General features: G+C 39.1%; 1 protein-coding gene across 3 annotated transcripts in view; it reads right to left on the reverse strand.

The window, feature by feature from the left end:
- The window catches only part of LOC137137848 (uncharacterized), a 66,178-nt gene that overhangs the window by 12,391 nt on the left and 40,590 nt on the right, over positions 1-13,197 (reverse strand). The window lies entirely within an intron of this gene.

Genomic DNA, 13,197 nt, shown 5'->3' on the forward strand with positions numbered 1-13,197 from the left:
GGTCGTTCTGCCTTCATTAGTGGAAAACAGATATTCTTAGCTTTGTGCTACTTTGGAAGTAATCACAAAAAATGGTAAAATATTTCCAGTTATCCTTTAACTTCACAACGTTGTGTTTTTTCTTCTTTATTTCAGACCAGAACATCACAGCTCGACCAGGAGGAAATGTGTCTCTGCCATGTTCAGCTCATAAAAACTCTCCCATCTTAGTTATAGAGTTGAGCAGATGTTTTCAGAATATTTCAGATGTTGTCTTTTTATATCAGGATGGGCAGTGTGATTCTGAGCAGCAGCATCCATTTTATATCGATTGGGTGGAGCAGAAGGACAAATGGACGAAAGATGGAGACGTGTCTTTGATTCTGAAGAATTTGGAAATTCAGGACACTGGAACATATGAGTGTCGTGTCATCCAGAGAGGAAGAGACCAAGGAAAGAGAACTGAGACAAACTGCATTATCAACCTGATGGTTTTTCAACCAGGTGAGTGTGTGTGTGTGTGTGTGTGTGTGTGTGTGGGTGTGTGTGTTCATCTTGGCCCATTGCAAACTTGTCTTCTGAGTTACCAACCTTAGTAGCCTGAGTGTCCTGTGTCTGTGGACACTGGTTTCTCTCTTGTTTTATTCAATGATGCAGCCAATTCAGGAGCAGTGAGGCACCTATTTGTCAAGCAGAGCTACATCTTTTTAAGAAATGTTTAATATCTTGGATATATTTTGTAGAGAATAATCTTCCCCCTGACAGATTTCTAAAGAAAGCTGTTTTGGCTAATTATTGTTGTAATGTAGTTAAAATGACAGGTCACTAACTATAGAGAAAGAGCCAAATGGAAACTCAACAACAAACTGATTTTACAATGTTGATCAGTAGAATAGTGCTGCCCACTCACAGCTGCAAGGTTGCGGGTTCGAGCCCCGGCCTTTGTGTGTGGAGTTTGCATGTTCTCCTTGTGCTTGTGTGGGTTCCTCCAGCTTCATCATTATTGTTTCCTCATTCGTCATGATACCTGCCCTGCACTCTTTTTCTTACCCACTTGCATTTCTCTGTTACCTGTGTGTCACATCCAGGTGTTTTCACTGTTACAGTCTGACACTCACATACATTCCCACTGTCTCCCTGTAGTTTATCTGTTTCAGCCCCACCTGCACTCATCTGATATAAGTGTTTAACATTATTTTTAAAGCTTTATGGGCCTTGATAACTTTTCAAACGTATAATAATTTAATCATCCAAAAAAGTGACTTCTTAAAATGTACTCTAAGCATTTTATTAGAAAAAAGATAAAAACAAATTGTACTAAAAGAGTTTGTACAAAAGTGTAAACATAGCCACAAATCATCTTAAATTTCTGCTTCACTGATGTTAGAATAAGAAGAAGCAACAGCAGTGAAGTGGTAGTGAAGTGCATTATAAGAAGAGGTGGTTCTTATGTTTTAGCCCCTCATTCATTTTATACATGGTGGCAGAAACATTAGAACCACCTCTTCTTATAAAACACTCCAGTACAACTCCACCACCCACTTTAATAGTTAATGGTGGAGCATTATCATCCATCATCAATGTTTCCTCTGCACTGCACTTTTTTGGGTAGAATTATCCTCCATGTAAAATCTCAAACCAATTTTACTCTAATTTCTCTTCAGTTGGCATCTCACTGCTGTGCTGCACCACAGACCAAGGTTAGTGAACTTCTTTTATCACAGTTTAAATCTGTTTAATCAATGCGAGTTTGGGAAACAGACAATTTGAGGACGACTTTACAGCTTAAATGACGAGCTGTTAATGCAGGTTTGCATATTCAATCATTATCCATATTCATATTCATTATTATCATCACGGGGTGATCTTAATGTCAACAAGGCAGAATCAAAGTGAGTAAAATGTTAAATAATTTCTTTAAAAAACGTTCCATACATGCTGTAATTACTATCAACTCAATCAGAGAAACCCAAAGCTAAAGCCACTAACATATTATTATTGTGATAATATTATAAGGATATTTGTTACACTCAGCTGTAATGGTTTTCTACATTGTTGTTGCTGAGAATAAACACAATTAGAATTTCTACCAACTCCTGTTCTGCCTGGCTGATCATCTATATCCCTGGACGTGGCCTCACTCTCCATTCTGTAAGTCACTCTAGTCCTTTGGATTTGGATTTTGGAACATTGAGAATATTAGTCCAGATCTTTCTTCCTGGACACACCCACTCTTCTCCCACCTTTATTGACTCTGGGGCAGATGCAGAATTCATAGACAAAGCAGTAGCACTAAAACCTGGACTTCACTAAAACCCCTACAGATTCATGCCCTGGACGGACACGTCTCTAATTCCAGTCCCATCCCTACGTCTTCTTTTGTCAACAGCTCACCACAGCAGAGAGACATTAGGATGTAGGAGACAGAGACCTCTTGGTTCTAAAACTCTACTACTCACAGTAGTAGATTTTCATCCCACTTCCCAAGTTTCTCTCTGCCAAAAATGGCCGAAATCATGATTCAACGTGTTTTCCACCTCCACGGCCTCCTCTGTCACATATTGTCTGACCGAGGTCCTCAAATCATGGCCAAGCTCTGGTGTGAACTATGTAAGCTGTTGGACATCTCCATCAGCCTGTCCTCCAACTTCTATCCACAGTCCAATGGCCAAATTGAAGGGATGAACCATGATCTGGAAACTGGACACCACCTGCTCTGCTCCTGGGACCCTCTTCTTGGCCCAAGAATGTGGTCAACTGTCAGCCACGAGCTGCTATTGTTGCCATTCCATCAGAGATGCCGCCTGGCTTGGAGGAGAGGTCACCAGACATTACTGCTGTCCATCCATAGCTACAATGGATGGGTCAGTGGTTCAACCCCGCTCCTGGCTACAAGTCAAAGTGTCCTTGGGCGAGACACTGAACCCAAAGTTGCTCCCGGTGGGTCAGGTGAGCACCTTGCATGGCAGCCACCGCCATTGGTGTGTGTGTGAATGGGTGAATGGGAAGCAACATTGTAAAGCGCTTTGGATAAAAGTGCTATGTAAGCGACTATTTACCATTTATTTATTTACAAGAAATGCGACAACAACCACCGTTCGCAGACACACAGCTATCAAGTTGGACTAAAGGGTGTGACTCATTTCTTCTGACCTTCCACTACATTTAGAATGCAAGATATTGGCCCCTCGCTCAGTGGGTCCCTTCCCCATTTTCAATATTTTCTCTGTCAGTGAGATTGCAGCTGCCACTCAGGATCCATCCGACCTTCCACGTCTCCCGTCTAAATCGTGTCGCCCAGAGCAGCCTTTTCCTGACTCCAGTTCTGCCTGTCTGATCATCTGTCTGCTCAGACGTGGCCTAACTCCCCGTTCTGTAAGTCACTCTAGTCTTTTGGATATAGAGTTTGAAAATTGGAACTAACATTGGATTGAGAATATTGAAGGGGGCGGCTATAGCTCAGGTGGTAAAGGCAGTTGCTTACGGACCACAGGGTGAATGGTTCGATCCACAGCCCTGTTTATATGTTGAAGTGTCCCTGGGCAAGACACTGAAACCCTAACAGCCCATTCCCCTCCCCAGCAGTGCAGTGCGAGTCCAAGCCCAGTAGAACCAGTTAACTCACCTGCCTTTTTTCTCTGCACTCAACCACGAATCCAGTCTGTACTATCAGCAACCATTCTGCTTAACCTGGTTCTCTTTCAGTCCCTGAGTTCACTCTAGCTTTACCACGTGGTAGGAACTGGGTGCCACAACGTTTCTTGACTAAAATGCTGCATTATCATATTATTTTCAAACTCATTTGTTTAAATGGTTGATGTTATTTTCCACAGAGTAGTGCTGTTTTCATAAGGGTTATTTCTTAAGAAGAAAGTGAACAATCTGATCTGTGGATGTGGATGATCAGCAATGAAAAACTGTACAAGACATTTTCAGGTCATTTTAATTTGTGTCTAATGTCCCTTTGTGTCATGTCCAATTTGTTAATTTGTGTGAACTTATTTTTATATGAGAGGAGATGCTTTTTTTTTTTTTGAATTTTCCCTGTGTCAAAATACAACTGTCCTTAGACTGGGACAACTACAGTAATAGTACAACAATTAGTATTTTCATTATTTGACTTACTATCAGTAACAGGTTCAGGCCATTTTCATATGTGTGGTGGGACAGAGACCAGTACTAAGATTGGTGCAGATAAAACTGCTTTTTGTCCAATAAAATTGTAGGACCTTACTTCATCATAATTAAATAAATAATTATAAAAATGTTTAAAGATAGATTAGTTTATGTAAATGTGAGGAGCTGCTGCAGGAGTTGTATCATGATTCTGGTCTGTGATTGTGTTTCTCTCTATTGTAGCCTGTAATATTAAATACACACATTTACACTGAAAGAGCTTCTAGATTTTTAAGATTCTTACATGTTCATTTGGATCTTTAAGACACATTGGCAGAAACAACAGTTGTCTGTCTGTTATGTTTCTCTTTTGCCACCTAATATCTGTCCTACTATCGGACAGGCTCAAATCACGTAGAACCAATAGGTATAAAAATGTTTGTACACAGAAAGCAAAGCCACATGAATTAATTCAGCATTAAGGAAACCAAAACCAAAGGATGCAAACAAATATTACCACATGGGGCCCCCTAGTGGTCCAGAGGCCCCTAAGCAACTACTTAGTTAACATAGAATAAAAAAATAGAAGAAATCAGTTTTTCAATGAATATTAAATACTAAAAATATACTGAAAATTATTTCAACAAAAACAAATGTAAACAAACTACTTGCCAGATGTGGGTGATCAAATAACAATATACACTAACACTAAACCACAGATAACACTACCTGACCATCAACAGGCTAAAAATACAACACTGCATGTATTCTCTAATAAACTTGAGGTCTAAAGCAAACTAAGAGCCAGCACACAGCCCACCCTCAATGTCACAGTCCAAAATAATCCCTAATTTAACAGGGGGCATAAACAGGTAACAAAAATATCAAATATATCTCAAAGTGAACTTTTAGGGCGGCAGTGGCTCAGTTGGTTGGTGGTTCATGCTACGTTCCTCCCAACAACATAATGAAGTGTCCCTACGCAAGATGCTGGACCCCCAAAAGCCCATGCTGAGCTGTGCAGTGCTGGTCCCAAGCCCGGTAGAAATTGGGGAGGGATGCGTCAAGAAGGGCATCTGCTGTAAAAACTGTGCTAAATCAGCATGGAGACAATGATCCACTCTGGTGACCCTGAACTCACACGATTAGCTGGACAAGGACAAAAAAATATGTAATTATAAATTTATAAATAAAAATATTAATTTATTTATATATAAATAAATACATATATATATATATATATATATACCTTGGTGACTTCTGGTGTCTTTGTGACTGTATCATTTCCTTGTGTTTGGAACCATTTACATGAGGGTGGGGCAGTGCTACACACAAATACAAGTACAAAGCAGCTACAGTCACATCTCATCTGTTCATCATACAGGAGAGAGGAGGAAACTTCCTCACACGCCTGTTGTACAAAGAGAAACCTGCAGAAAAGAGACACCTTCACTATTTCACCCACAGTCGACTCACTCAGGTCACTCAGATCATTTCACCTCTCAGTGAGTATGATTATAATTTTTCACATTTACTATTGATTGTTTGTTTTTTTGTAAATCCATCACTGGGTTACAGAGAGAAAAATTACTGCATTAACGTGTCATATCTGGAAGGTCACTAACCTTCATCAATGAATGCTGACTCAAGGTAATTAAACATCATTAAACATCAGAGGAGGAAAAAGATAAAATATTGCGCCTCAATATTTACTAAACACTGAGCTGAGAGATTCAGAAATCACCTTAACTCTCGGTCATTTGTTAACATACAGCTTCTGGTTATGAGAAGCTCCAAGTCTTGAGTCATAAAGTTGAAGTGGTGGCGACAATCTGACCCTCAGTGGTCTTGTCTTAATTCAATTCAATTCAATTCAATTCAGTTCAATTCAATTGAACTTTATTTATAAAGCACCAATTCACAACAAAGTCATCTCAGGGCACTTTACAGAATAAAGTAAAGACTATAAATATGTATAGCGAGAACCCAACAATTCCCCCTGGAGCAAGCCATAGGCAACAGTGGAGAGGAAAAACTCCCTTTAACGGAAGAAACCTCCAGCAGAACCAGGCTCAGGGTGGACGGCCATCTCCCTCGACCGGTTGGGGTGAGTGGAAAGGGGAGAGAGAAAAGAACAGAGCAACAAAAAGCAACAACAAATCATTGTGCAGATTGGTAGGACCAGTAGCTGCACACTGGAAGACACACAGCTTCAAAGCCGGGGACACCTGCAGAAAGGGACAGAGAGAGTGAGACAGAGAAGGAGAAAGACAACTACGGGAGAAAACACAAAAAGTTAATGGCATATAGTGGTGACAATTGTTGGGTGAGAGGAGAGGAGAGAGGGTCAAGAGGAGGGTCTAAGCCGTCTAAGCCTGTAGCAGCATAACTATAACTAACTATAAACTTTATTAAAGAGGAAGGTTTTAATCCTAGACTTAAAAGTAGAGAGGGTGTCTGCTTCTTGAATCTGAACTGGGAGCTGGTTCCACAGGAGAGGAGCTTGATAGCTAAAGGCTCTACCTCCCATTCTACTTTTGGAAATTCTGGGAACCACAAGTAGGCCTGCATTCTGAGAGCGAAGTGGTCTACTGGGATGATATGGTGCTATGAGATCTTCTATATATGATGGAGCCTGACCATTCAGAGCTTTATATGTAAGAAGCAGGGTTTTAAATTCTATTCTAAATTTAATAGGAAGCCAATGGAGAGAAGCTAGTGAAGGTGAAATATGATCTCTCTTGCTAGTTCCAGTCAGCACTCTTGCTGCAGCATTTTGGATTAATTGCAGGCTCTTTAGGGAGTTACTGGGGGATCCTGAAAGTAGGGAATTACAGTAGTCCAACCTAGAGGTAACAAATGCATGGACCAGTTTTTCGGCATCACTTTGAGACAGGATGCTCCTAATTTTGGCAATGTTCCGTAGGTGGAAGAAGGCTGTTCTAGAGATTTGTTTTATATGTGAGGTAAAGGACAAATCCTGGTCAAAAATAATTCCAAGGTTCCTTGCAGTAGTACTGGAGGCCAGACTTATGCCATCTAGAGTAACAATATGGTTGGACATCATATCTCTGAGATTTTTGGGCCCAAATACTATGACTTCAGTTTTGTCTGAGTTTAAAAGTAAAAAATTGCAGGACATCCAGGCCTTTATGTCTTGTAGGCTTGAAGCTTTATTAACTGATTATTTTTAACTGGTTCCATAGATAAATATATCTGGGTATCATCAGCATAGCAGTGGAAATTTATGGAGTGTTTTCTAATAATGTTGCCTAAAGGAGACATATATAAAGTAAAAAGTATTGGTCCTAACACAGAGCCTTGTGGAACTCCATAGCTAACCTTTGTGTGCATGGAGGATTCATCATTAACATGAACAAATTGAAATCTGTCAGACAGATAAGATTTAAACCAACCTAGTGCAGTTCCTGTAATTCCAATTTCATGTTCCAGTCTCTCTAATAAAATGTTATGATCAATGGTATCAAATGCAGCACTAAGATCTAACAGAACAAGTATAGAGATGAGTCCATTATCTGAGGCCATGAGAAGATCGTTGGTGACTTTTACCAGTGCTGTTTCTGTAAATCCTGACTGAAAGTCTTCATACAAATTATTCCTATGAAGGTGATCACATAATTGTTTTGCAACTACTTTTTCAATTATTTTAGAAATAAAGGGGAGATTAGATATTGGTCTGTAATTGGCTAAAACACCTGGGTCAAGACAGGGTTTTTTAAGTAGTGGTTTAATTACAGCTACCTTATAGGCCTGTGGTACATAGCCTGATTCTAAAGATAGATTGATGATATCTATTAAGGGTAAAGCTTCCTTGAGCAACTTAGTTGGAATAGGGTCTAGCAAAGTCAGAGCAAATATCAAAGTCAGATATTGTTCACTCGATACATTACATTAATGTAAAGGTGGAGTTGCTGCTTCATTGTCAGTTTTAATGGTGATGGATCCAACATCAAGCTGCAATACTTTTAGAGCACAGATTGCTCCAGGTTTCTATTCTCAGCTGCTTAGTTTGTCCCACTGCAGTAAAAGTACTTTATCAGCAGCTTCAGGCCACAAAACAACCAGGACATGTCAACATGGTCAGTGTAGAGGCTGAGTTAAGGAACAGAAAGCAGCAGTTTAAATGAACTTGAAGCCACTGGTGCAGCCTTCAACGTTAAACACGCTCATGTTGTAGGCAGCTCATGTGAACCCAGAGCAGAGTGGTGGACTTAATCTAAATGAAAATGGAATTAATTGAATATCCACTAGTCATAAACAGTATGATTAGCGTGTGGTTTGATGCATTCGTTTGACTTTACATCACAGAACTAGTCCCAGTCTGTGTCTCTCATGTACAATAGGACCATTACATTCACACAGCTCAATAAGACAATAAGTACAAATATGTAGTAGTTCTCAAGCAATAGTCAAATAATCAACAAACAGGAAGACAGCTTTTAAATAATCAATTTGTTGTTAGATACAAAGTCATGTTATATTACATTCTCGTACTTCAATACGATATTTTTAAACATCTTCTTAAACCATTTTAGTGTCACATGTTTTTAATTCATCCTCAAGTTTGTTCCATAAATTCACCCTTCTGAGTGAAACACATGTGCTTTTCAAATTTGTACTGGCTCTGACTTTCCTAAACATACTCTCTCTTGAAATATATTTTCTATGTTCTTTGGTAGCAATTTTTTACTTCCTTTGTAGATTATATCTGAACAATTTGCAATTTTAAAGTCTATTATCAAATGTCATTAACACTGCTTTGAGAAACAGATGGTTTGAGGTCCTTGATAAGAACATCTACTGATAATTCTTACAGCTCTCTGCTGTACAAATATACATTTACTGAGTTTTACAAGCATCTCCGGAAACCTCTACACCACAGGTGATGTATGGAACAATAATTAAACAGTACAGAATAAAAACCTTTTCATGTAGAAAGTTTTTACACAGTGCTGTTATAAAGTATTTGCCCCTTTCTGATTTTCTTATTTTTTTACACACATATAATCCAAGTAAATACACGATGAAGTTTTTAAATTGCGATTTCATTTGTTAAGGTGAAAAACCTGCATGGCCCTATGTGAAAATACTAGAGCCTGGTGCTCTGTACACACAACTGATCCTATTTTTGAGTCTCTCAGAGATAATTTTACAGTAACACACTCTTTAATGTGATTACCACTGACTGGATTTCTTGGCATTTCAACATTTTACCCACATATGAAGCTACACATCCACCCTTTTTAGTAATTCTTTTAATGAAAAACGTCTTCAAAATCTTTCATTGTTTGGCTGTTCAACTGAGTTTCTGTTAAACTGACTGAAATGATGTGCTACACTGAAGAAATTATATTCAGGCTTCAACGATTAAAATTGTTGACTGATTGGTTTTTCTTTGATTTGATCCTCAGAATAATATTCACAGTCACAGTTTGTCCAGGGTCCACCCTGAGGGGCACAGACAGACATACACAGACAAACAACCCTATGTAAAAAATATTTACACTCAGACTGACCATTTAATCTAACATGTATGTCTTTGGACTGTGGAAGGAAACTGGAGGAAACCCACACAAGCACAGGTAGAACAATCGAACACACGGTCGGTCGGGGACGCATATTCACATCTTTCTAGCTGTGAGGTGACAGCGTTAACCACATCACCATGTTGCCCCGATCCGTTTTAAATATTAAATAAAAGTCACCAGAAAGCTCCACAGGTGATTTGTGTCAATTTGTATATCCACATGAAGACAGATCAACAGCTTTCGGCTTGTCTCTTCAGGTGTCGCCACAGAGCAACAAGTTCCGCATGTTGATTTGGCATGAGTTTTTACACCGGATGCGCTACCTGTCACAACCCTCCCATTTTTAATTTTTTATTTTTCCAGGCTCGGGTTCGACAGCCTTGGTGGCTGGGCGGAGTGGGATTTCTTTTACATCCCAACCCAATGTTCTACCACGGAACGACCAGGCCCCCGTATCCACAAAACAGAGACTCAACACAGTCATCAAACCAGTTTACTGCTGTACTGACTGACTTGATACGAAACTACATTCATGCCAAATACAGACATTTTTATTATTAATGTCAAAAATGTGCACTTAGATCCTCACATCTGCACAGAATATTCACATTCTACTTATATGTGGCAATAATTGACACAATTGATGTCAAAGAACTAACACTGACAAAAAAGTTTTGATTTTAATGAACTGGGGGCTGTAATCATCAAAAAATAAAACTGAAAAAGCCATTAACTTTACATGTATTGAGTATAAATGTATTACCACTTTTAATACATCTACAGGACCAGTATAAACAGTAAAATGCTCTTTTCATTTTGACAAATAATGATTAAATTAAATATGTTTTTATTGAAAGCTGTGTAGGAAAAACAGAACCAGTATTGATTATTTTTCTTTGAGCATAAACTGTATTATTCACTTTTCTATATCTGAGGATTGTTGTGTAAAATTTAGAGTGGACATGCATCTGGTGTTTCTTTTCTCTACAGTAAGAAATAATGCCTCGGTTAAAAAGATTAACCTCATCGCATTCTAAGGGTCACTGTATGTAGGGTGAGACTAGGCTCAGGCTAAGGTTAGAAGTTCTAAAAGAGCATGTTGGAAAGGGCAATTTTTATGTAAATAGAGCTGGACATGGATCAGAATCCAAACAGAATCATAGGGAGAGGTGTACTGACATCACTACCATTGTATTGAATGTATGGAGTATTATTTTTTTTTAAATAATGTCTGTGCCAACTGGGGTTTTCTCTGGGTGGATGCTGTGTCGTGGAAGTATAAGTAAATTAAATGTATGTATAAGCATATATATGACATCATTAATGACGTCACAAGTTAAACAATAAAAAACGGCCTTTGAAGTTGCCTAACAGTTGTCAAGGTAAAGATGTTTGTTTTGGACAGTGTATAAATGAACTGGAAGAGCAACAAGGTAGTAGTGGAAAGTTGAGTGTGCGTAGCTGTGGAGGTACATGGTTACATACCGTGTTCTTTGTGATTATTTAGTAAAACTTGGACTTTTTTGGTCATCTCAGTATTTTTCTGTGAAATTACTTAAATGTTATCAGCTCAATTGTGGAATGTAGAATTTAATAAATGGTCAGTGTTTGTCATACAATGATCTCTGGAGTGGATAATTGTTGGACCTCCGGACATGAGAAAACCTGCCTCCACATTAGTGAGAAACCATCTCTACTTGGATTAAACACGTAGATTAATATTCAGTGAATGTCATGGTCACAGTGTACTTCCTGTTTTTGGACTCTTATTTTGTGGCCCCTTCTCCCTACTTCCTGTCCCTGGTTCTTTTGCCCAGCTTTACCCTCGTTGTCCCTCATTGTTTGCACCTGTTCCCTCCTCTTTTTAATTTCAGTCTTCCCTTCACTCCCCTGCCAGATCCTCTTAGTCATTGCTGTCGTTGTTACCTCACCAACCCCACAGTAGACTCTGGACTTTTGGAAAAACCTGAATTTGTATTTCTTAGACCTTCTTGGCTTCACAGACTCTTTAATCCTGGATTCTGTGCTTTTGTGTCGTTTTTGGTCTGAGGTTTGTCTTCTGTTGATTTAAGTATCCAGTTTTCTCTGCTTGTTTTGATCCTGGTTTTTTCGTGTTTAAATATGCTTCTGTGTTCTTCAGTTTGCCGGTTCTTTATGCTCAGTTTGTTCGTGTCTGCCTCCCCTTAATTCCTGTGTTACTTTGGTATCTTTCCCTTCCACTGTGTTTTTTAAGTCGTGCTCTGTTTTACTTTAGTCATTACTACGTGTGTTCATTTGTTCAGTAGTTTGTGTCCTTTTATATTCCTGTTAGTCTCCTTAGTCTTCTCCTTGTGTTTACCTGCTTTAGTAGTTTAACGTTTATTTGTACCTTATTTATTTAGTAGCCTTTGTTTTCTCCTGAGTGATCGTTTAGGGTTTGTTCTTTAATTTCCTCGCCTAACTTGTCCCTGAACCTTAGCTGTGTTTATTTTGGTAAATTCTGTTCCCCTCTTGTTTTCAACGTCCACCCTGTTGTCATCTTAGATTCTATTAAGTTAACTCCCCTCGTGTGCTGGTCCTGTGGTTAGTTGTCTTAGTCTGTATCTGTTCTGAATCCAGTTTCTAGTATCATCCTGTTAGGAGCGACTTCTGTTCACCACTTAAGTTTCTGTCATGAAAAGCCCCTTGTTATCTGCAATCTCCTTACTTGGGTCCACCCTTAACCAAAATTGTGACAGTGAAAAAACAGGCAAAGCCAACTCTTAAAGTCATGGAAAGTGCTTTGCAAAGTTGGTTAAATGCAAGAAAGGCCAAGTTGGAAGCTGATGGAAAAAAGAACAAGATCTTTTGTTTAATAGATGATGATTACTGCGTGGAGGAGGTGAAAGCATGGCCACTTACCAAAGGGAAGAAATGAAGAACTAAAATCAGACGTCACTGAAACGCACAACAATTGCAGACATTTTAGAGAAAGAGAAGGATGACATCATGAAACTTTACGCTGAAATGAGAGATTATATAACACCAACAACCGATTTTAAGACGAATGGTAGATGCATGTGAGGCAGTGACCTAATTAAAATCCCAAATGAAAGACTAACTGGCATTGATGGAGACTTTGATGCAGAAAGGGAAAGATGTCGCCTCCGTGAGCTGCTCACGTGAGCCGGCAGTGTTCACTGGTGAGCTAATCCCCTTCACTGAATGGAAAGCCTGTTTCATGTCACTTATAGATCGAAAAGGCATTTCCCCTGCTGATAAGTTGTATTACCTCAAAACATATGTTAGTGGCCCAGCTTGTAAATGCCTTGAAGGCACCTTCTACAGAAATGATGGAGAGTTGTACCAAGATGCCTGGAACAAACTTGACTAACGATATGGCCAGACAAAGCTATGGCAAACTATGGGCTAAAACATCTAGCCAAAGAAAACAGTCTCTTATGTCCATCAGGAGTCAAGTTCATTGTTTTGTTTTTGTTTTTTGGATAATGGAGTTACAAGTACCGAGAGTGTTTTCAAGGCCATAGAACTGGCAAAGGAGGCACATAAAATATGTGCTAAGGGTCTACGTCTA

This window comes from Channa argus, chromosome 12, assembly GCF_033026475.1.
Source record: "Channa argus isolate prfri chromosome 12, Channa argus male v1.0, whole genome shotgun sequence".
Classification (NCBI taxonomy): domain Eukaryota; kingdom Metazoa; phylum Chordata; class Actinopteri; order Anabantiformes; family Channidae; genus Channa; species Channa argus.